Source organism: Nicotiana sylvestris, unplaced genomic scaffold (genome assembly GCF_000393655.2).
Source record: "Nicotiana sylvestris unplaced genomic scaffold, ASM39365v2 Un00008, whole genome shotgun sequence".
In the NCBI taxonomy this organism is placed as follows: domain Eukaryota; kingdom Viridiplantae; phylum Streptophyta; class Magnoliopsida; order Solanales; family Solanaceae; genus Nicotiana; species Nicotiana sylvestris.
In genome coordinates this window covers 119,857-143,949 of record NW_027184344.1, presented here as the reverse complement: position 1 = coordinate 143,949, position 24,093 = coordinate 119,857, and the positions used below count along the sequence as shown (strand labels likewise).

At 39.1% G+C, this 24,093-nt stretch overlaps 2 non-coding genes and 2 pseudogenes across 2 annotated transcripts; all 4 read left to right on the top strand.

Moving 5' to 3' along the window:
- The first annotated feature begins 1,481 nt into the window (after positions 1 to 1,481).
- LOC138884623 (small nucleolar RNA U3) lies at positions 1,482 to 1,696 on the top strand. The gene has a single exon (XR_011404706.1). It is a non-coding gene; the product is annotated as a small nucleolar RNA U3 (small nucleolar RNA).
- Positions 1,697 to 2,349: 653 nt separating this feature from the next.
- On the top strand, positions 2,350 to 2,500 carry LOC138884630 (U1 spliceosomal RNA; annotated as a pseudogene).
- A 9,502-nt stretch (positions 2,501 to 12,002) lies between these two features.
- LOC138884621 (small nucleolar RNA U3) lies at positions 12,003 to 12,217 on the top strand. The gene has a single exon (XR_011404704.1). It is a non-coding gene; the product is annotated as a small nucleolar RNA U3 (small nucleolar RNA).
- A 653-nt stretch (positions 12,218 to 12,870) lies between these two features.
- On the top strand, positions 12,871 to 13,021 carry LOC138884631 (U1 spliceosomal RNA; annotated as a pseudogene).
- Positions 13,022 to 24,093: the final 11,072 nt, after the last annotated feature.

Genomic DNA, 24,093 nt, shown 5'->3' with positions numbered 1-24,093 from the left:
TTATTTTTATTTTTTAAATTAAAATATATTTTTCTTTGTACATTATTTATCTTTTATTTTCTACCTTTACTTCTTGTGATTACATGTAATTGCTCGTATATTTTATTTTCTTCATTTAGCGTAACTGCGTTATTATTCTAGTTTTTGAAACTACACCTCCTAATATTAGAAATAACAAGTCATTAAAAAACTTGGCAGAAAATGAGTGATATCATTAAAGTAGTATTTTGTTACTAAATGAGGTTATAAACTTATTATGTTTTCTGATCGAAAGTTGTATTGGAACTTATTTTTATTATATTTGAATTTTGACATATGTTAAACAATTTTTTGTTTTGGATTTTGAAATTGTGTTATATTTATGGCTCCAATTTACTTATTTTAGTAGTATTGGCTTGTTATTCTACATTGCATTGCATGTTGTTCAATTTTTAGTTAGAATTGATAGATTTATTTTGTCAAATATTTGAATAATGTTATGCCAATATATTTATAAATATTAATTTATTTAATCAAACATGCATTCCATGATGTTTACAAAATGTATGTTTTTAGTTTTTATAATTAATTAAACTAAATATTATTAATTTAGAAAATTTATATCAATTATTTGTACTATAATAGTTATAAATATATGATTAGTAATTAATGTATATTCAAGAAAAAAATTGCATCTTAAATACCAAACTTAATATCATTATACTTACAAAAAATTATTTATAGGCATGTCTTTATTATATTATCTTTTAAGTTTTGATAATTATTTCATTTAAAATTTAATCTAGCTATGTAATTACACTTGTGCAACCAAATATACGCTTGTAATTACACTGTAATTACGTTAAATAAACTGGTCGTCATAATTACTATATTGTGTAATTACCACCATAGTAATTACATCAATTCTGATTGCCGGATGACTTTCCAAATAGACCCTTACAGTGATGTCCTGTTTTCTGAGTTTTGGAAGGGCTTTAGGGAATTCTTCTCTATTTGATTGTAAGTAAAATCGTGTCTTTCTTTTTTTGTAAAAAAAAAAAAAATCTATATAACCTCGTCGAATGTTTGATTCTCCACCTTGTAATCCCTTCCCATTTTCCCCTCCCCCTACCACCTATTTAAAAAAAAGTGAAAAAAAATTGTAATTCTTACATAGTTTGGAACAACTTTAAATTTTGTAATCCAGGAAGTTTTAGGATATTTTTGAGGAAATATCTTTAAAAAAAAAACCTTATACGTATAGAAAATACATTATATCTTGTCCAACTCCAATCAAACTCGTCAACTCAATGAAACTGAAACTTTAAAATATAGTTAGAATAAACAATAAGGTAGTTGTAGTTTATTTTGGTCATAGTTGTTGACTTATAAAGACGTTAGAAGAATTAAATACTCCTTCCTTTTTTTCGCCTTGCCTCCCACACCGACAAGCAACCCAGGCAAGGAAGTACTTATATTTCATTGCAGCAACACAGATGGACACGACCTTACTTGAACAGGATCTGTTCTATAGGCTAGTACCACTGTATCCTTGAGTTCTAAGGAGACAGAAAACCAAGTCTGGTTGATGAGGCATGGCCAATAGACCAGAGTGTGATTAACAGCTCCCATAGCCCATGGGTTATGGTGCCGTAGATGATCGTTCTTAGCCCCAACCTTGGTGTGCTGAGATGGTCTAATGGCTGTCTGACAGACTCTCTAATCTTTTTTGCTATCTTTCCTAATTTACTTTTGAAAATAACTAAGGAATCTTTTTTGCTATCTTTCCTGATTTACTTTTGAAAATAACTAAGGAAAGATTCCATGGTCTTTAGTTTATACCTAATGTTTCATGTTGTCCAATTTCAAGGAAGCTTTGTAGAAGTTATTTTTTTGTTGATTTACTTTTGAAAATAACTAAGGAAAGATTCCATGGTCTTTAGTTTATACCTGATGTTTCATGTTGTCCTATTTCAAGGAGGCTTTGTAGAAGTTATTTTTTTGTGTGCGACTATTATTGATGTAGGAGGCTAAATTGCATGTTAACTGCATCATAGTTAAACTAGTATTGTTAATGTCACACTTTATTAAGCTAAGCAGCATGATTTGGAGAAATACTGCCAGTCATGATTTTGTTATTAATTTGTTCTTTTAATACGGAGAGAAATATGCACAAGGAAGATGCATAGTGTTTGGTCAAAGGTTGAGTTACATATTAGATGTGGTAACCGTGGGAAGTCTCTGAAAACTTGAAATCCAATATTGATATACAAATCGAAGAATGATCACTCAATCCCACATCGTCAAGCGAAGAAGATAGAAAAGTAGTGAAGGTATACTATAAAATAAGGCCAAGGACAACAAAGAACCATAATTACCTGGACGGGGTCGATGGGCGATCAATAAGGCCCATGGCCTAGGTTGGTGATCTCTATTGCACTTTGGTGGGGTGCCCGCCTAAGGTCGGCTCAAGTGGTCGAGCCTACGTTTAATTATTTGCCAATTTTTTATCTGTAAACAAGTAGAAGCGAACGAAGACTTTGGTCGGTATCCAATAAAAAAACTTTGCCGAAAATACCGGACGAAATCTATCGGTATTATCCAACAAAAAGCATTGATATTTTTAATTATGCAACTAAAAAATGCACCATTTGGAATCAAACCGGGGTATGTATAGTGCTAGGGTACTATTCTACCACTGGTACATTTTAGTTTAAGGCTTTCTTTTATTTTATTTATACCTTTTAATTGTATTTTCGCGCAAAAATAACCGATCGATTTTTGTTTTATTAAAAATAATAAAATTATCGATCGAAATCGGTTGATGTTTTAATATGACTGACTGAAATAACTGATTCGGTCGGTGTTGAATATTGATTTTAATTTATTTTAAATAAAAATACGACCAAAGTTTGTTTGTTTCTTGAAAAATAAATTTTGTGGGATACAAAAATAGTTTTCTGTATTTTTGCGCAAAAAAATCGACAAAGCTGGTCGGTTTCATAAAAAAGAATTAAAATAAAATATCTTTAAAAGTCGACCGACTTCGGTCGGTTTTTAGGCAATTATTTTTACCAACCGAAGTCGATCAGTAGGCCGCGATCAATTTTGACCGAATTTTTAGTGGTGAATGGCCTAGTGAATAATCTTAAGAAAGGCTTTGTGGATATCCTGTTTAACTCCTTTATTTGTGTCTAGGCAAATTATTGTATGGGTCAAAATCTGACCGAGGAAATTCAGTACGAAGAGATGATTATCGTGAGAAATTTGTAACTTCTCATGGGCAATGTGGCCGAAGTCGACTAGTGATCAACGGAACAAGTCGTCAAGCAGCCAACCACGACCGAGGTCGAGTAGAGCAGATAGAAGCAATTGCTAGTTTTATATTGGGATCTTCAGAGGGAATATTCTCTTAAATATTCTCTCTGTTTGTACTTTTAGGTTTTTTTGGGAATATCCCAAATAAATAGAAGGAGAGATAAGGCAAAGAGCATGTAATATTATATATGATAAGAACATTTTTGAAAAGTAAGCTCTCTATATAAATACAAAGAACAACTTTCTGGAGAGATTCGACTCTTTCAGAATTCTCTATTGTCATTTCCACCAGATCCGAGAAAGTGCTCAATTTTCTCTTATATCCCTATCATTCATCATTGTCAGAGGGAAGAATCATTGACCTCATTCAATATTGGGTGAATCTTTTTCCTTATTTATATTTATTGTCATTTATGGTTATTTAATACTTGATACTTTATGTACATTGTTACATTCGGCACATTTATTGCTTGCACATTAATTCCATTTCTTCACTGCTCGCACCTTTCGTGCTATCAATCCAAGATTTGAAGTTATTAGCTTTAACTAGTATTAAGTCTACTAAATAACTGATTAATTAGTTTAACCAAAGATTATCCTCTTTTGGTCAAACAATTTGGCGTCGTCTGTAGGGACTTCCTAGTCAAAGTCTTTGTTTCTTTCAGATCTAAAAGAAAGCAACACAAACCTTGTCTTTTCTTGCCTGCATAGTTTAACATGGCAGGTAATGGAGAGCAAAGAATGAAAGAAGTAGCCGATCTTACTACCAACCTCCTAAACACTATTAACGAAGTCACTGGAATAGACATTGAGGACGTGACATCAAACGCCTCCCCCAGATAGAGTGGTTCATGCCTCCCTCACGACAGCATCACAACCTCATACGGTAAAGGGTCCTCTACATCCACAAAGGAAGAGGCACCACTAGCAGTGAAAAAGTTGCTCGAGGCGTGGTTGACAAACACACTCACCAGCATTCTCGACAAGCCCGCCCAAAGGACGAATAGAGAAAATGCGAGAGTCTGCGTCGCATCAGTGACAGACGAGAAGCACGGCCCTCCGCTTGTGACATGTATTACTCACAACGTTAGTGATGCAGGTAACGACACCCTAACAGCCATTTTGAGAAAGATGGAGGAGATGGAGAACAAGAACAAAATGTTCTGTGACCAAATGAAAGAGCATCAAGAAAGGGTAGACAAAATACCAGGTGCCCCAAAACCCTTACCAAAAAGGGACGCCAATCGTTTGTTGTCCAACCGTACAGTGAAGAAGTTGCACCATACACCATTCCTAAAACCTTCAAAATATCGTCGTACTTGAAAATATACGATGGCACGACGGACTCTGAGGATCATGTGACCCACTATGTCACCGCAGTAAAAGGAAATAACCTCGCCAAAGAACAAGTGTCCTCCATATTACTGAAGAAGTTTGGCGAAACCCTCACCGGAGGAGCACTAATTTGGCACTCACAACTACATGCACACTCTATAGAGACGTTCGAGGAAATGGCCGACAAGTTTGAAACTGCCCATGTCGGGGCTAAAAAAGCAGAGGCGAGAGTGAATGACATTTTTGCCATTAAACAGTCACCCGGTAAAGGGCTAAAAGATTTCCTTGCCTGATTCAATCGTGTGAGGATGACCTTACCAAATGTATCAGAGGGAATGACAGTAGTAGCTTTCCAGAGCGGGTTAAATAGGAACGGTTCGAGGGCGACCAGAAAATTGCTAAGCCGACTCATGAAGTATCCCCAACCACTTGGGATAATATACACAACGCCTACTGCGCTAAATTGTGAGATGACAAGGGCGACCTCAACGGGCCAACTCAATGGCTGAACTCAGCCCAAATGGAATCCAGGAAAGACTGAAGAAATGACAACATAAGGGACCATGCAGGTACGCAACCCAACCGTGAAAAACATCAACCATATGTTAGAGTCGCAGTCTTACCCCCTCCCGATCATAGCGACGACCCATCTAGGCCACCAACAAGGACTCACTGAAGTGAAAGAGGTATGCCGCCACAACTATTTGCTCACAATTTCTGCGTTTCTCCCTCAGAAATAGTCTACACCCTGGAGAAGCTCGGCCCAAATGTAAAGTGGCTGCAGAAGATGAAGTCCAACCCAGAAAGTCAAACGCCCTCTGCGAATTCAACAGGAACGGGGCCACAAAAATGAGGACTACACCACTCTCAGGCAAGAGGTCATGAACATGCTTCACCAAGGACATCTGAAAGAACTTTTGAGCGATCGAGGAGGGACAAACTTTGCTCGAGGACACGAACAACATCAGGGTCCACCAAAACCACCCTCTCTAACTCGAACCATCCAAATGATCATCGGAGGAGTCGAGTACGCGTCAATCAACAACGTAAAATTCATGACCACCCACAAGCTGAAATAGTCAATTACTCATGAACGGTATGACGAACTCCAAGAGAATATCATCTTCGATAAGTTAGATACCCATGATTTGGTCTTTCCTCATTATGACGCCCTTGTTATTACTTTACGCATCTTAGAAACTGACATAAAATGCATTATGGTCGATGATGGGAGCGGTGCGTGCATTGTCCACCCTCGAGTTCTCGCACAAATGAAGCTCGAGGATAGGATAGTGATACGTTGCATCACACTAACGGGTTTTAACAATATAGTTGAACAGACATCTAGAGAAAGCACGCTACCCATCCCGGTCGGCAGCATCACTTTGGAGACCATGTTCCACATCATTGACTAGGATACGGCATACAACGCCATCATAGGTCTCCCCTAGATATACGTCATGAAAGTCGTCCCCTACAGCCTATATCAAGTCATCAAATTTCCCATCCCTTGGGGAGTATTTAGCACCCGATGAGAGCAATGCACTGCCGGAGAATGTTATCGTATCGCCCAAGACTGCACATACACCCAACAATTGAAAGGAAAAGTTGAGGCCGCATAACAATTAACAGGGTCGGGGAAAGGTGATGACGAAGAGAAAGATGTCATCAGGGACCCCGAAATCATAGAAGCCACAGGGTCGACCTTAAAGGATCTTGACCCGTACAACTCAACAAAGACGACCGCAGAAAAAAAACCTACATCTGCCACAAACTTTAGGAACAAGGTAAATTCCCTCAATTTTTAGCTAACAACGCAGACTTGTTTGACTTTTCCCATGCAGATAAGTCGGGCACCCCGAAAGAAATAGCGACACACAAGTTGAACGTCGACCCGTTTTACCACCAGTGCGATAAGTTAGGCGGAAAATCAACTTTGCAGTAAATGACGCGGTCCGTGATGAAGTTAAAAAACTGCTGGAAAATGACTCTATCAAATAATCAAAGTACCCTCAATGGGTCGCCAATGTGGTCATGGTGAAAAAGAAGAATGGAAAAGGGTAGATGTGCGTAGAATTCACATATCTGAACAAAGCCTGCCCGAAAGACTAATTTCCACTACCCCATATCGACCAGCTCATTGATGCAACGGCCGGGCACGAGCTATTAAGCTTCTTGGACGCCTACTCGGGCTACAACCAGATCCTCATGGAGGAAGGAGACCAAGAGAAGACCACTTTCATCACTCACCAAGGGACATTCTACTGAAGAGTGATGCCTTTCGGACTGAAAAATGCGGGGGCATCGTATCAGAGGTTGGTGACAAAAATGTTCAAAGACTAACTCAGTAAAACCATGGAAGTCTATGTTGTTATTGGTCAAGTCAAAAAGGAAAGAGGATCACATCGACCACTTGAAAGAGGCCTTCGACATACTCAGTTGACCGGCCGCATAGCCGCCTTTTCAAGGTTCATCCCAAGGTACTCTAATAGATGCCATAAATCTTTTGGCGTACTTAAGAAAGATAATGGACTCCAATGGAACTCCGAGTGCATCAAAGCCTTGAAAGAATTAAAGTCGTACTTGTCTTCACCCCCACTGCTTGTATGGCAGAACCTAGGGAACGTCTCCTCGTCTACCTGGTCATATCTGATGTGGTCATGAGTGCAGTCCTGGTCTGAGAAAACAAAGGTACACAATCTCCTATCTATTATATTAGCAAACTCTAGTTGACACCGAAATGAGGTACCCACACTTCGAGAAGTTAGCCCTATTTTAGTCGTAGCTTCACGAAAGTTGAGACCCTACTATCAGTGTCACCCCATCTCGGTGGTCACGACCTTTCCCCTAAGGAGTATTCTTCAAAAGCCCAAGTTGTCGGCCAGATTGGACAAATAGGCCATAGAATTGAGCAAGCTAGATATGACCTATCAACCGCGATAGGCGTTAAAGTCAAAGTGCTCGCTGACTTCATCGTGAATTTCAGCACAAAATAATGCCTGAAGTCGAAAAGGAAGTCGCCCGCACTTCCTCAAGAATACACTACCTATGGGTTTTGTATATTGATGGCGCCTCTAACGCGTCAGTATTGGGACTGGGACTCGTGCTTGAGGTCCCAACAGGCGAAGTAATTCACCAGTCCATAAGATGCCCAGATATGACTAGCAACGAAGCCGAGTACGAGGCCGTGATTTCAGGGCTAAAGTTAGCACTCAAGTACGGAGCAAAGCGAGTCGTCCTATGGTGCGACTCTCAGCTCGTTGTCAATCAAATCATAGTGACTTTCCAAATCAAGGAACAAAGACTACAAAAATACCAGGTCGAGATCTGCAAGCTGTTACCCGAGTTCGACGAATGCCAGATCGACCAAATCCCTTGAGCATAGAATATCAAAGTAGACGACCTTGCCAAACTGGCAGCGGCGACTAAAAGCATAATCGTAGAAGGGAACATGGTCACTTTCCTCCACTTGTCGATTGATCAAATCGAGGAAAGAAATATAAACCTAACTTGGGAATGGCGCAATCGTATTGTCACATATGTGTAGGACGGAGTGCTTCCAGACGATAAAAAAGAAGCTACGAATGCAGTCGGCTAGGTACATCGTCATCAACAACGACTTGTACAAAAGAACGTATGGCGGCCCCCTAGCAAAATGCTTAGGCCCAAACCAAATGCGACGTATTTTGGAGGAAGTCCATGAAGGTCACCGCGAAGCTCATACCGACAATTAAGCCCTAGTCAGATGTCTCATATGAGCAGGATACTACTGGCTTACAATGAAAAATAAAAGATGCCGACTTCGTAAAAAAATGTGAACAATGCCAAAAATATGACCCTATGATCCACCAAGTGGGCAAGCACCTCCACTCAGTCATCTCTGTTTGGCCTTTCATCAAATGGGGGATGGACATCGTCGGACCCCTCCCAGTGGGACGAGGTAATGTACGATTTTTTTTAGTTTTAACTGACTATTTTTTCAAGTGGGTGGAAGCAGGTGCATTCACCCAAATACGGTTGCAAAAATTAATCGCCTTCATATGGAGGAATATCGTGTGTCGATTCGGCCTTCCCAAAGAAATCAGTTGTGACAATAGGCCTCAATTCACTGGAAAAAAAGATCGTCGAGTTCTTCGAGAAATGGCATATTAAGAAAATACTCTCCACACCATATAATCCCACACACAATAGGCAAGTGGAGTCCTCCAACAAGTCAATATTGAACATCATGAAGAAGAAGAAGATCGAGAACGCCAAAGGGGTTGTGGCAAGAGTTGCTGCCGGAAGTGTTATGGGCATACCGCAAAATGCCAAAAACAAGCACAGGAGAAACATCATACTCACTAGTCTATGGGACCGATGCAGTAAAACCGGTCGAGGTCGGAGAACCAAGTCTAAGGTACTCGCACGAAAGTGAGCTGAGAAACGACCAAAGCAGGAGGCAAGACCTCGACGAGGCTGAAGAACAAAGCGACATGGCGTACATAAGGATGGTCGCCCAGAAACAACAGGCAAAGCGATACTACAACAAAAAAGCCAAGATCAGACCGCTCAAAGTCGGGGACTACGTACGCAAAGCCAAAACACAGGCAAACAAGGATCCACGAGAAGGAAAGCTAGGGACTAATTGGGACGTCCCATACAAAATTACGGTGGTAGCAAGCAAATGGTCATTCTAGCTAGAAACGATGGAAGGAAAGCTACTACGAAACAACTAGAACATCGCCCACCTCAATTACTTCAACTTCTAAGAAAAGATATTCTCTGAAACGTACTCTTTTTCCCTCACCTAAGTTTTGTCCTAATTGGGTTTTCTCGAAGAGGTTTTTAACGAGGCGATGAGGAGAACATCTCGAAGCTAAGCATGAGCAGGTGAGAATACAAGTTAGCAAGTTCATTTGAATAATATTATGACAATATATTTATAAATATTAATTTATTTAATCAAACATGCATTCCATGATGTTTAGAAAACGTATGTTTTTAGTTTTTATAATTAAATAAACTAAATGTTATTAATTTAGAAAATATATATCAATTATTTGTACTATAATAGTTATAAATATATGATTAGTAATTAATGTATATTCAAGAAAAAATTTGCATCTTAAATACCAAAACTAATATTGTTTATACTTACAAAAAATTATTTATAGGCATGTCTTTATTATATTATCTTTTAAGTTTTGAAAATTATTTCATTTAAAATTTAATCTAGTTGTATAATTACACTTGTGCAACCAAATATACGCTTGTAATTACACTGTAATTACGTTAAATAAACCGATCGTCATAATTACTATATTGTGTAATTATTAAGTTGTGTAATTACCACCATAGTAATTACATCAATTTTGATTACCGGATGACTTTCCAAATAGACCCTTACAGTGATGTCATGTTTTCTAAGTTTTGGAAGGGCTTTAGGGAATTCTTCTCTATTTGATTGTAGGCAAAATCGTATCTTTCTTTTTCTGTAAAAAACAAAATATGCATATCTTTTGAGATTTTAAATTTGAATAATTTTCTTATTTTTTTGTTAACATTAGAAAAGGAAAAATAATTAATATTGGATAATTTTATCTATAACGGCCAAAAAATATTTAAATGTCAAATATTGTTATAAGTGTATAACAACCATTCACTACAACAACCAAAAAATATTGGAACAAACGAGGTTGTTATAGAGAGGATTGACTGTAATTGGAGAGGTGTAATTACACCCTCGAATTCACAAAAGGAAGGTGAGAATTGGTGGTGATTATACTACGTAATTACAAGGTTACTTTTTAATTCTTTCCTTTTATTTTTATTTTTATTTATTTTCTTTATAACTTTTTATTATTTTAACTTCTTTTTATTTTTTATTTTATTTTTTGATTTTATTTTTATTTTTTAAATTAAAAATATATTTTTCTTTGTACATTATTTATCTTTTATTTTCTACCTTTACTTCTTGTGATTACATGTAATTGCTCGTATATTTTATTTTTTTCATTTAGCGTAACTGCGTTATTATTCTAGTTTTTGAAACTACACCTCCTAATATTAGAAATAACGAGTCATTAAAAAACTTGGCATAAAATGAGTGATATCATTAAAGTAGTATTTTGTTACTAAATGAGGTTATAAACTTATTATGTTTTCTGATCGAAAGTTGTATTGGAACTTATTTTTATTATATTGGAATTTTGACATATGTTAAACAATTTTTTGTTTTGGATTTTGAAATTGTGTTATATTTATGGCTCCAATTTACTTATTTTAGTAGTATTGGCTTGTTATTCTACATTGCATTGCATGTTGTTCAATTTTTAGTTAGAATTGATAGATTTATTTTGTCAAATATTTGAATAATGTTATGCCAATATATTTATAAATATTAATTTATTTAATCAAACATGCATTCCATGATGTTTACAAAATGTATGTTTTTAGTTTTTATAATTAATTAAACTAAATATTATTAATTTAGAAAATATATATCAATTATTTGTACTATAATAGTTATAAATATATGATTAGTAATTAATGTATATTCAAGAAAAAAATTGCATCTTAAATACCAAAACTAATATCATTTATACTTACAAAAAATTATTTATAGGCATGTCTTTATTATATTATCTTTTAACTTTTGATAATTATTTCATTTAAAATTTAATCTAGCTATGTAATTACACTTGTGCAACCAAATATACGCTTTTAATTACATTGTAATTACGTTAAATAAACTGGTCGTCATAATTACTATATTGTGTAATTACCACCATAGTAATTACATCAATTCTGATTGCCGGATGACTTTCCAAATAGACCCTTACAGTGATGTCCTGTTTTCTGAGTTTTGGAAGGGCTTTAGGGAATTCTTCTCTATTTGATTGTAAGTAAAATCGTGTCTTTCTTTTTTTGTAAAAAAAAAAAAAATCTATATAACCTCGTCGAATGTTTGATTCTCCACCTTGTAATCCCTTCCCATTTTCCCCTCCCCCTACCACCTATTTAAAAAAAAGTGAAAAAAAATTGTAATTCTTACATAGTTTGGAACAACTTTAAATTTTGTAATCCAGGAAGTTTTAGGATATTTTTGAGGAAATATCTTTAAATATATTAAACAAGCTTATACGTATAGAAAATACATTATATCTTGTCCAACTCCAATCAAACTCGTCAACTCAATGAAACTGAAACTTTAAAATATAGTTAGAATAAACAATAAGGTAGTTGTAGTTTATTTTGGTCATAGTTGTTGACTTATAAAGACGTTAGAAGAATTAAATACTCCTTCCTTTTTTTCGCCTTGCCTCCCACACCGACAAGCAACCCAGGCAAGGAAGTACTTATATTTCATTGCAGCAACACAGATGGACACGACCTTACTTGAACAGGATCTGTTCTATAGGCTCGTACCACTGTATCCTTGAGTTCTAAGGAGACAGAAAACCAAGTCTGGTTGATGAGGCATGGCCAATAGACCAGAGCGTGATTAACAGCTCCCATAGCCCATGGGTTATGGTGCCGTAGATGATCGTTCTTAGCCCCAACCTTGGTGTGCTGAGATGGTCTAATGGCTGTCTGACAGACTCTCTAATCTTTTTTGCTATCTTTCCTAATTTACTTTTGAAAATAACTAAGGAATCTTTTTTGCTATCTTTCCTGATTTACTTTTGAAAATAACTAAGGTAAGATTCCATGGTCTTTAGTTTATACCTAATGTTTCATGTTGTCCAATTTCAAGGAAGCTTTGTAGAAGTTATTTTTTTGTTGATTTACTTTTGAAAATAACTAAGGAAAGATTCCATGGTCTTTAGTTTATACCTGATGTTTCATGTTGTCCTATTTCAAGGAGGCTTTGTAGAAGTTATTTTTTTGTGTGCGACTATTATTGATGTAGGAGGCTAAATTGCATGTTAACTGCATCATAGTTAAACTAGTATTGTTAATGTCACACTTTATTAAGCTAAGCAGCATGATTTGGAGAAATACTGCCAGTCATGATTTTGTTATTAATTTGTTCTTTTAATACGGAGAGAAATATGCACAAGGAAGATGCATAGTGTTTGGTCAAAGGTTGAGTTACATATTAGATGTGGTAACCGTGGGAAGTCTCTGAAAACTTGAAATCCAATATTGATATACAAATCGAAGAATGATCACTCAATCCCACATCGTCAAGCGAAGAACATAGAAAAGTAGTGAAGGTATACTATAAAATAAGGTCAAGGACAACAAAGAACCATACTTACCTGGACGGGGTCGATGGGCGATCAATAAGGCCCATGGCCTAGGTTGGTGATCTCTACTGCACTTTGGAGGGGTGCCCGCCTAAGGTCGGCTCAAGTGGTCGAGCCTACGTTTAATTATTTGCCAATTTTTTATCTGTGAACAAGTAGAAGCGAACGAAGACTTTGGTCGGTATCCAATAAAAAAACTTTGTCGAAAAAACCGGCCGAAGTCTATCGGTATTATCCAACAAAAATCATTGATATTTTAATTATGCAACTAAAAAATGCACCATTTTGGAATCAATCCGGGGTATGTATAGTGCTAGGGTGCTATTCTACCACTGGTGCATTTTGGTTTAAGGTTTACTTTTATTTTATTTATACTTTTTAATTGTATTTTCGCGCAAAAATAATCTATCGATTTTGGTTTATTAAAAAAAAAATTATCGATTGAAATAGGTTGATGTTTTAATATGACCGACTGAAATAACTGATTCGGTCGGTGTTGAATATTGATTTTAATTTATTTTAAATGAAAATACGACCAAAGTTGGTCTGTTTCTTGAAAAATAAATTTTGTGGGGTACAAAAATAGTTTTTCGTATTTTTGCGCAAAAAAATCGACAAAAGCTGGTCGGTTTCATAAAAAAGAATTAAAAAATAAAATATCTTTAAAAGTCGACCGACTTCGGTCGGTTTTTCGGCCATTATTTTTACCGACCGAAGTCGATCGGTCGGCCGCGATCAATTTTGATCGAATTTTTAGTGGTGAATGGCCTAGTGAGTAATCTTAAGAAAGGCTTTGTGGATATCTTGTTTAACTCCTTTATTTGTGTCTAGGCAAATTATTGTATGAGTCAAAATTCGACCGAGGAAATTCAGTACGAAGGGATGATTATCGTGAGTAATTTGTAACTTCTCTTGGGCAATGTGGCCGAAGTCAACCAGTGATCAACGGAACGAGCCGTCAAGCGGTCAACCACAACTGAGGTCGCGTAGAGCAGATAGAAGCAACGACTAGTTTTATTTTGGGATCTTCAAAGGGAATATTCTCTTAAATATTCTCTCTATTTGTACTTTTAGGATTTTTTGGGAATATCTCATATAGATAGAAGGGGAGATAAGGCAAAAGAGCATGTAATATCCTATATGATAAGAACATTTTTGAAAAGTGAGCTTTCTAAATAAATACAAAGAACAACTTTCTGGAGTGGTTCGACCCTTTTGGGATTCTCTATTGTCATTTCCACCAGATCCGAGAAAGTGCTCAATATTTTCTTATATCATTGTCAAAGAGAAGAATCATTCAGCTCATTCAATATTAGGTGAATCTTTCTATTTATTTACATTTATTGTCATTTATGGTTATTTAATACTTGATAGTTTATGTACATTGTTCCATTCGACACATTTATTGGTTGCACATTAATTCTATTTCTTCACTGCTCGCACCTTTCGTACTATTAATCCAAGATCTGAAGCTATTGGCCTTAACTAGGATAAACTCTACTTAATAACTGATTAATTAGTTTAACCAAATATTATCCTCTTTTGGTCAAACAATTTGACGCTGTCTGTGGGGACTTCCTAGTCAAAGTCCTTGTTTCCTTCAGATCTAAAAGAAAGCAACACAAAACCTTGTCTTTTCTAGTGTGCATAGTTTAACATGGCAGGTAATGGAGAGGAAAGAATGAAAGCAGTAGCCGGTCTTACTACCAACCTCCTAAACACTATCAATGAAGTCACTCGAACAGACACTAAGGACGTGGCACCAAACGCCTCCCCCAGGCAGAGTGTTCACCCCTCCCTCGCGACAGCATCACAACCTCACACGGTAAAAGGGCCTCTACATCCACAATGGAAGAGGCACCACTAGCCCGCCCAAAGGACAAACAGACAGAGAAAATGCGAGAGTCTGCGTCGCACCAGTGGCAAACGAGAAGCACAACCCTCCGCTTGTGACATGTATTACTCACAACGTTAGTGATGCAGGTAACGACACCCTAATTGCCATTTTGAGAAAGATGGAGGAGATGGAGAACGAGAACAAAATGCTCTGTGACCAAATGAAAGAGCATCAAGAAAGGGTAGACAAAATACCAGGTGCCCCAAAACTCTTACCAAAAAGGGACGCTGGTCGGTTCGTTGAGCAACCGTATAGTGAAGAAGCTGCACCATACACCATACCTAAATCCTTCAAAATGCTGCCGTACTTGAAAATATACGATGACACGACGGACCCTGAGGATCATGTGACCCACTATCTCACCGCAGTAAAAGGCAACGACCACGCCAAAGAATAAATGTCTTCCATATTACCGAAGAAGTTTGGCAAAACCCTCACCGAGGGAGCACTAACTTGGTACTCACAGCTATCTGCACGCTCCATAGAGACGTTCGACAAAATGGATGATAAGTTTGTAACTGCCCATGCCGGGGCTAAAAAAGCAGAAGCGAGGGTGAATGACATTTTTGCCATTAAATAGTCGCCCATTGAAGGTCTAAGAGATTTCCTCGCCCAATTCAATCGTATGAGGATGACCTTACCAAATGTATCACATGGAATGTCAGTAGCAGCTTTCCAGAACGGGTTAAATAGGAACGGTTTGAGGGCGACCAGAAAATTGCTAAGATGACTCATGAAGTATCCCCCAACCACTTGGGATGAGATACATAATGCCTACTGCGTTGAAGTGCGAGCTGACAAGGACGACCTCAACGAGCCAACTCAACGGCTGACCTCAGTCCAAATGGAATCTAGGAAAGACCGAAGAAATGACAACATAAGGGACCATGCAGGCCCCTGACCCAACCGTGAAAGACATCAACCATATGTCAGAGCCGTTGTCATACCACATCCCGGTCATGGAGACGGCTCATCTAGACGCCAACAGGGACTCACTAAAGCGAAAGAGGTATGCCTCTACTACTATTTGCTCACAATTTCTGCGTTTCTCCCTCAGAAATAGCCTATGCCCTAGAGAAGCTCGGCCCAAAAGTGAAGCAGCCGAAGAAGATGAAGTCCGACCCAAACACTAGAAAGTCAAATGCCCTCTGTGAATTCCATCAAGAACGGGGCCACAAAATCGAGGACTGCACTGCCCTCAGGCAAGAGGGCATGAACATGTTTCACCAAGGACATCTAAAAGAACATTTGAGCGATCAAGGAAGGACAAACTTTGCTTGAGGACGCGAACAACATCAGGGTCCACCAAAACCACCCTCCCTAACTTGAACCATCCAAATGATCATCAGAGGAGTTGAGAACGCATCAATCAACAGCGTAAAAATCATGACCACCCATAAGCTGAAACGGTCAATTACTCATGACCAGTATGACGAACTTGAAGAGAGTATCATCTTCGATAAGTCGGATACCCATGGTTTGGTCTTTCCTTATTATGACACCCTAGTTATTACTTTAGGCATCTTAGATACTGACGTAAATTGCATTATGGTCGATGATGGGACCGGTGCGTGCATTGTCCACCCTTGAGTTCTCGCACAAATGAAGCTCGAGGATAGGATAGTTCCGTGCTTTATCACATTAATGGGTTTTAACAATGCAATTGAGCAGACATCTGGAGAAATCACGTTACCCGTCCTGGTCGGCAACATCACTTTGGAGACCACGTTCCACATCATGGACTATGATACGGTGTACAATGCCATCATAGGTCACCCCTACATACACACCATGAAAGTCGTCCCCTACAGCCTATATCAAGTCATCAAATTTCCCACCTCTTGGGGGGGATTTAGCATCCGAGGAGAGCAACGCACTGCTCGAGAATGTTATCGCATCGCCCAAGACTGCACATACACCTAATAATTAAAAGGAAAAGACGAAGCCGCATAGCAATTAACAGGGTCTGGGTCAGGTGATGACGAAGAGAAATATGTCATCAGGGACCCCGAAATCGTAGAAGCCACAGGGTCAACCGTAGAGGATCTTGACCCCGTACAACTCGTCAAAGATGACCGCAGCAAAAAAGACTACATCGGCTACAAACTTTAGGAACCAGGTAAATTCTATCAATTTTTAGCTAACAACGCAGACTTCTTGGGCATCCCAAAAGAAATAGCGACACACAAGTTGATCGTCGGCCGTTTTACCCCTAGTGCGGCAAGTTAGGCAGAAATTCAACTTTGTAGTAAATGACACGGTCCGCAATGAAGTTGAAAAACTGCTGGAAAACGGCTCTATTAGAGAATCAAAGTACCCTCAATGGGTCGCCAACATGGTCATGGTGAAAAAGAAGAATGGAAAATGGCGGATATGCGTAGACTTCACATATCTGAACAAAGCCTGCCCGAAAGACTCATTTCCACTACCCCATATCGACCAGCTCATTAATGCAACGACCGGGCACGAGCTATTAAGCTTCTTGGACGCCTACTCGGGATACAACTAGATCCTCATGGAGGAGGATGACCAAGAGAAGACCACTTTCATCACTCACCAAGGGACATACTACTGAAGAGTGATGCCTTTTGGACTGAAAAATGCGGGGGCAACGTATCAGAGGCTAGTGAAAAAAATGTTCAAAGACTAACTCGTCAAAACCGTGGAAGTCTACATCAACGACATGTTGGTCAAGTCAAAAAAAGGAAATAGGATCACATTGACCACTTGAAATAGGCCTTCGACATACTCAGATGATACGGTATGAAATTGAACCCCAAATATTGCACCTTCGGCGTAACCTCGGGAAAGTTCCTCGGATTTTTGGTATCACAACGAGGCATCGAGGTCAACCCCGACCAATCAAAGCTATAGAAGGAATACAGGAGAATCTAACCAGTAAAAAACAGGAATGACCTATGGGTTTTGTATACTTCGGTACAAAAATAATGCCTGAAGTCAAAAAGGAAACCGTCCGCACTTCCTCCAGAATACACGAACTATGGGTTTTGTATAGTGATGGTGCCTCTAACACGTCAAGATTGGGACTGGGACTCGTGCTCGAGGTCCCAACAGGCAAAGCAATTCCCCAGTCCATAAGATGCTCAGATATGACTAACAACGAAGCCGAGTACAAGGCCTTGATTGCACGGCTAAATTTAGCACTCAAGTACAGAGCGAAGCGAGTCATCCTATGGTGCGACTCTCAGCTCGTTGTCAATCAAGTCATAGGGACTTTCCAAATCTAGGAACAAAGACTACTAAAATACCAGGCAGAGATCTGTAAGCTGTTACCTAAGTTCGACGAATGCCAGCTCGACCAAATCCCTTAGGCACAGAATATCAAAGCAGACGACCTTGCCAAACTGGCAGCAGCCACTAAAGCATAACCGGAGAAGGGAAGGTGGTTACTGTCCTCAACTCGTCGATCGATCAAATCGAGGTACGAACTATAAACCTAACTTGGGACTGGTGCAATCGCATTTTCATATATTTGCAGGATAGAGTGCTTCCAGACGATAAAAAAGAAGCCAAGAAGCTTCGAATGTGAGCGGCCAGGTACATCGTCATTAACAACGACTTGTACAAAAGAACATATGGCACCCCCTAGAAGAATTCTTAGGCCCAAACCAGACGCGACACATTTTGAAGGAAGTCCACAAAGGTCACTGCAGAGCTCATACCAACAATTGAGCCCTAGTCAGATGCCTCATATGAGTAGGATACTACTGGCTTACAATGAAAAAAGAAGCTGCCAGCTTCGTAAAAAAATGCGAACAATGCCAAAGATATGCCCCCATGATCCACCAAGTGGGCGAGCACCTCCACTCAGTTACCTCGCCTTGGCCTTTCATCAAATGAGGGATGGACATTGTTGGACCCCTCCTAGAGCGACGAGGTTATGTATGATTTCTTTTAGTTTTAACTTACTATTTTCCCAAGTGGGTGGAAGTAGGTGCATTCAACCAAATACGCGAGCAAGAAGTAATCACCTTCATATGGAGGAATATCATGTGTTTGGGTTTCCCAAAGAAATCAGTCATGACAATGGGCCTCAATTCACTGGAAAAAACATCGCTGAGTTCTTCGAGAAATAGCATATTAAGAAAATACTCTCCACGCCATACAATACCGCGGGCAATGGGCAAGCGAAGTCCTCCAACAAGTCAATATTGAATATCATGAAGAACAAGCTCGAGAACGCCAAAGGGACTGTGTCCAGAGTTGTTGCCGAAAGTGTTATGGGCATACCGCACAATGCCAAAAACAAGCACAAGAGAAACATCATACTCACTGGTCCGTGGGACTGATGCAGTAATACTGGTCGAGGTTGGAGAACCAAGTCTAAGGTACTCACACGAAAGTGAGTCAAAAAACTACGAAAGCAGAAGGCAAAACCTTGACAAACCGAAGAATGAAGAGACATGGCGTACATAAGGATGGTCGCCCAGAAACAACAGGCAAAGCGATACTATAACAAAAAAATCAAGATCATACCACTCAAATTCGGGGACTACGTACACAAAGCCAAAACACAGGCAAGCAAGGATCCACGAGAAGGAAAGCTAGGGACTAATTGGGACGTCCCATACAAAATTACGACGGCAGCAAGCAAAGGGCCATTCCTAAGAGAAATGATGAAAGGAAAGCTATTACCAAACAACTGGAACATCGCTCACCTCAAGTACTTCAACTTCTAAGGAAAGATGGTCTTTAAGCCGTAGTCTTTTTTCCTCGCCTGAGTTTTGTCCTAATTGGGTTTTCTAGAGGAGGTTTTGAACGAGGCGATGAGGAGAACATTTCGAAGTTAAGCACGAGTAGGTAAGAATACAAGTTAGCAAGTTTATTGCTCGACCCCTCGAATACTTCTCTAGGTCGACCAATAAAGGGACTAGGTAGACTGGGACTTGAATACTAGCCCGAAAAACGTGTAAACCTCTCTAATGTATACATGTAAGCAAAGCATAGAAACACAAGTGATGACCCAAAAGGGTCATCACTCGTTTTGGAAGTAAATTCAGTGTTCGGAGGCCTTAAAAACCTCTTTTTTCTCACCCCAATTTGTCTACATAGTCCGGGCGCGTTTCCAAAAAGCTTTTATGTGAAAACTAAGTGAATTAAGGAAATTGGCTATTTAAATTGAATAAAGTTGACTTGGGTCAACATTCTTGGTAAACGGACCCGGACCCGTGATCCGACGGTCTCGTAGGGTCCGTAGTAAAATTTGGGGCTTGGGCATATACCCGGAATCGAATTCCAAGGTCCCAAGCCCAAGAAATAAATTTTTAAAGAAAATTATTTTCTGGAAAATATAAAGGTTTTTAGAAGTGAATTGATGAATTTTCTTGATGGTATCGGGCCCGTATCTTGGTTCCGGAGCCTGGTACAAGTTTGAATAATAATTAAGATGAATCTGTAAAATTTGGTAAAGATCGGAGTTGGTTTGGTATAAAACGAACCTATAGTTGAGAAAAATAGTCACTTTGATGTTCTTGAGTGATTTCATGAATTTGAGGTTTAATTCATAGCTGTTGATGTTAATTTGATTATTTGATCGCACGAGCAAGTCCGTATGATATTTTTGGACTTGTGTGCATGTTTTGTTTGGAGCACTGAGGGCTCGGGTGAGTTTTGGATAGGCATGGAGTGAAATTGGACTTAGGAGCAAGTGCTGGTATCTGGTATTTTTACCCAGGCCTCTAATCTCGCAATTGCGAGATCATGCTTCGCAATTGCAAAGAGGACAGGCTTGGTAATTGTGACCCTAGTGTCACAAATACGAACCAAGCCTGGGCAGGCCTTGGTCGCAAATGCGACCATTTCTCGCAAATGCGATGTCGCAAATGTGACTAGTCCCTCGCAAATGCGAAGGTGACCGGATTTTCTCTTGGTCGCAAATGCGACAGATTCTTCACATTTGCAAAAAAAGCAGGTCCTGAAGGGGTTTGCAATTTCGAACCCTAATCGCTTGCGACATCTGCGACCAGTGAATTAGGACTTAGACACATTTTTCTTCATTTTTCAAACTCTCTCAAAACCTAATCTCTCTTGGGCGATTTTCTAAAGAATAGTTCTTCTTGAAATCAATTGTAAGTTGTTTCTAACTCATTTTCTTTAATCTATAATATCTTTCAAAATCAAGGGTTTTCATGGGGGAAATTGGGTGTTTTCGGTAGAACTTAGGATTTTCAATTTTTGGAGATTTGGACCTCGATTTGAGATCCGATTTCAAAATAAATTATATATTTGAGTTCGTGAAATCAGTTTTTGGTTCGAACCTCGGGTTTTGACCATGTGGGCCCGGGGTCGATTTTTGACTTTTTGGGGAAATCATTGGAAAACCTACTTTCATGCATTAGAATTAATTCATTTAGAATTTATTGATATTGTTAAGTAAATTGTGGCTAGATACAAGCGAATTGGTGGTGGAAACAAGAGGTAAAGCGGTAGTTGAGGCTTGAATTGTGTTTGTGGCATTGAGGTAAGTGTCTGGTCTAACCTTAGCTTGAGGGGTTAGAAGTTGAGTCTTATTTGCTATTTGTTAAATGTTAAGTACGACGTATAGGCATGGTGACGAGTATCTATACGTCGGTGTCAAGATTTCCCATGAGTCTTATTCTATGATTAATATTACTCTGTTTCGTATTGCCCATGATTTATATGATGATTTCTATTATTGAACAAGGCTTGTGAAAGTATTATTGGTAATTGAATATTGTAGAGCGTTGTCTCAAGTTGAGAATTGAGTTGTGAAGTAAATGTGGAAAAGAGAAAAGGTTTATGATATTGTCTCCCTTGATGGGATGTTATTGCTTTTGATATTATCTCCCTTGTCGGGATGTTATTACTCATGATATTGTTTCCTTTGCCGGGATATTGTTGTTATGCTATTGTTCCCTTGCCGGGATTTTATTGTGATATTATTGATTCCCTTGCCCAAATTTCTTTGTGATTGTTGCTTGGGTGAGGAAGAGTGTAAAGCACGAAGGGTGATGTCATGCATGATTTTGAGAGTGTTAATGCACGAAGGGTGATGTCGTGCCAATATTGTGAGGTAAAAGCACGAAGGGTAATGTCGTGCCGCACGATGTACAATGTCGTGCCATGATATGAGTGATAATGCACGAAGGATAATTCCGTGCCATGATTATGTGAGGTAAAAGCACGAAGGGTGATGCCGTGTCGATTCTATTAATTTTTATGATGAGGATGAGAGTAAAAGCGCAAAGGGTGATGTCGTGCACGTGTTATTGAGTTCTTGTTTCTTGCTGATAATTGAGTTACGACTTTATTTACATTCCTCTATTGGTTTTCTATTGTTAATTGATATTCCCTGCAACATGTTTCTCCCTCTTATCTGTAACTGTAAATTTCTGCCTTTATTTTTCTGATGTATATGATTTAACTGCACATGTTTATTTGATAGTCTTGTCCTAGCCTTGTCACTACTTCGCCAAGGTTATGTTAAGCACTTACCAGCACATGGGGTCGGTTGTGCTGATACTACACTATGCACTGTGTGCAGATCCCGGTGTGGCATCTTTTGGAACGCAGTGAGGTTGCTGCCTTCAGTCCATCAGGTGACCCGAGGTAGTTCTGCAGGCATCCGCAGGCCTTGACATCTCCTTCTATCTTTCCATACTATTTCTTTTATGAATTTCAGAAACAACTTTGTGTTTATCTTTCGAACCCCTATTTGTAGTACTCCTAGACAATATGTGAGATTGTGGCACCAGTTCTGGGTAGTTTTTGTTTATGGATTTATATCAGTATTATTATTAAGTTGATACATTTCATTCTTTCGCATTATTATTTCCGTTGTTTATATAATGTTAATTCACAACTGTTAAAGGATTAAAAATTAAAAGGGTTAAATAATTTTAATGATTGACTTGAGTAGCTTTCACTAGTAGGTGTCATCACGACTCCCGAATGTGGGAAATCCGGGTCGTGACAGCACATGATGTTCGCCTATGTCTCCCACCTAGTTTTAATACCGCACCAATCAAGATACTTACATTTGACCTCGTTCTAATTAATTAAGAGTAACGTTAGACCTCTCTCGAATCAACTCACATTCGACCTCGATCGAATTAATTAAAAGTAACATTTGACCTCACTCGAATCAACTCGCATTCGACCTCGGTCGAATTAATCAAGAGTAACATTCGACCTCGCTCGAATCAACTCACATTCAACCTCGTTCGAACTAATTAAGTGTAACATTCGACCTCGTCTAAATTAATTAAGACACACACATTTGACCTTGTTCGAATTAGTTAAGAGTAACATCCGACCTCGCTTGAATCAACTCACATTCGACCTAGCTCGAATTGCATTTCATAGTTAACCTCGTCCGAATTAATTATGGCGGTGTTTAACTTTGCTCGAACTAATCAAAGACACACTCGGCCATGTTTGAGTTAACTCCTACCAATAGTTCTTTTAAATCAAGACTATCAGTCGAGGAAAACATTCAAAGAAAAAACAGAAGACTTAGAAATAAACAGCAAAAGTAGTATTCCAAACGCCCACTAAAGTATAAAAAAGATTACAAAAAGCATCGCTCAGTGGCTTCATCCCCACCTTCATCCTCACCGGTCGAGTACGCATCATCATACCAAGCACCTTGCTCATTTTCGCCCAGCTCGTCTTCATCATTGCCCGCCCGTGGCATGGTGGGATCATAATAATAGGTGACTCGAGTTGTGCGCGCTTTGGCATGAGTACCCTCGAACTCAACCTCAGTAACTATCCATGGCGCCATCAAGTCTCTAGATATGTCTAGCTAGGCCTAGGCATGAATCCACTTCTCGTACAAATCCCGAGCAACCTCAGGATAAGCGAAAGTGTGAGAGGAAGATGGTCGAGCCAATAGTTGCGCCCTTTCATCCTCAAAAGCGGCGACTTGATCATTTAAATTCGAAACCTCTCCCTCAAACCCGCCAATACGCTCATCAAGCCTTGCCTCCCTGAGCATGGCCACCTCTGCTTCATTCTCCCATTCAGATCTGAAGAACGCAGATGACCTCCTCCGATGCCGCTACCCTTGCCAAAGCCGCCATCCTGGCCTCCTCAGCCTTCTCCAACTCTGTTGTCTTCTCGATCAACTCATCACTCAAGACATTGGCCCTGGTCGAACTCTGATCAAGTTCAGCCTGCAGGGATGCCACTTGGGCCTAAAGATTGGCACACTCAGTCGTGACCCCCTACTCACCTCAAGTTCGTTCTCCTTGGCTCTAAGAGCTCCCTCAAGCTCGCTACATTTGCCGATGAACCTCACGAGTTCATCGTCCTTCTTCCTCAACTCATCTCTAAGAGACTGGAAAT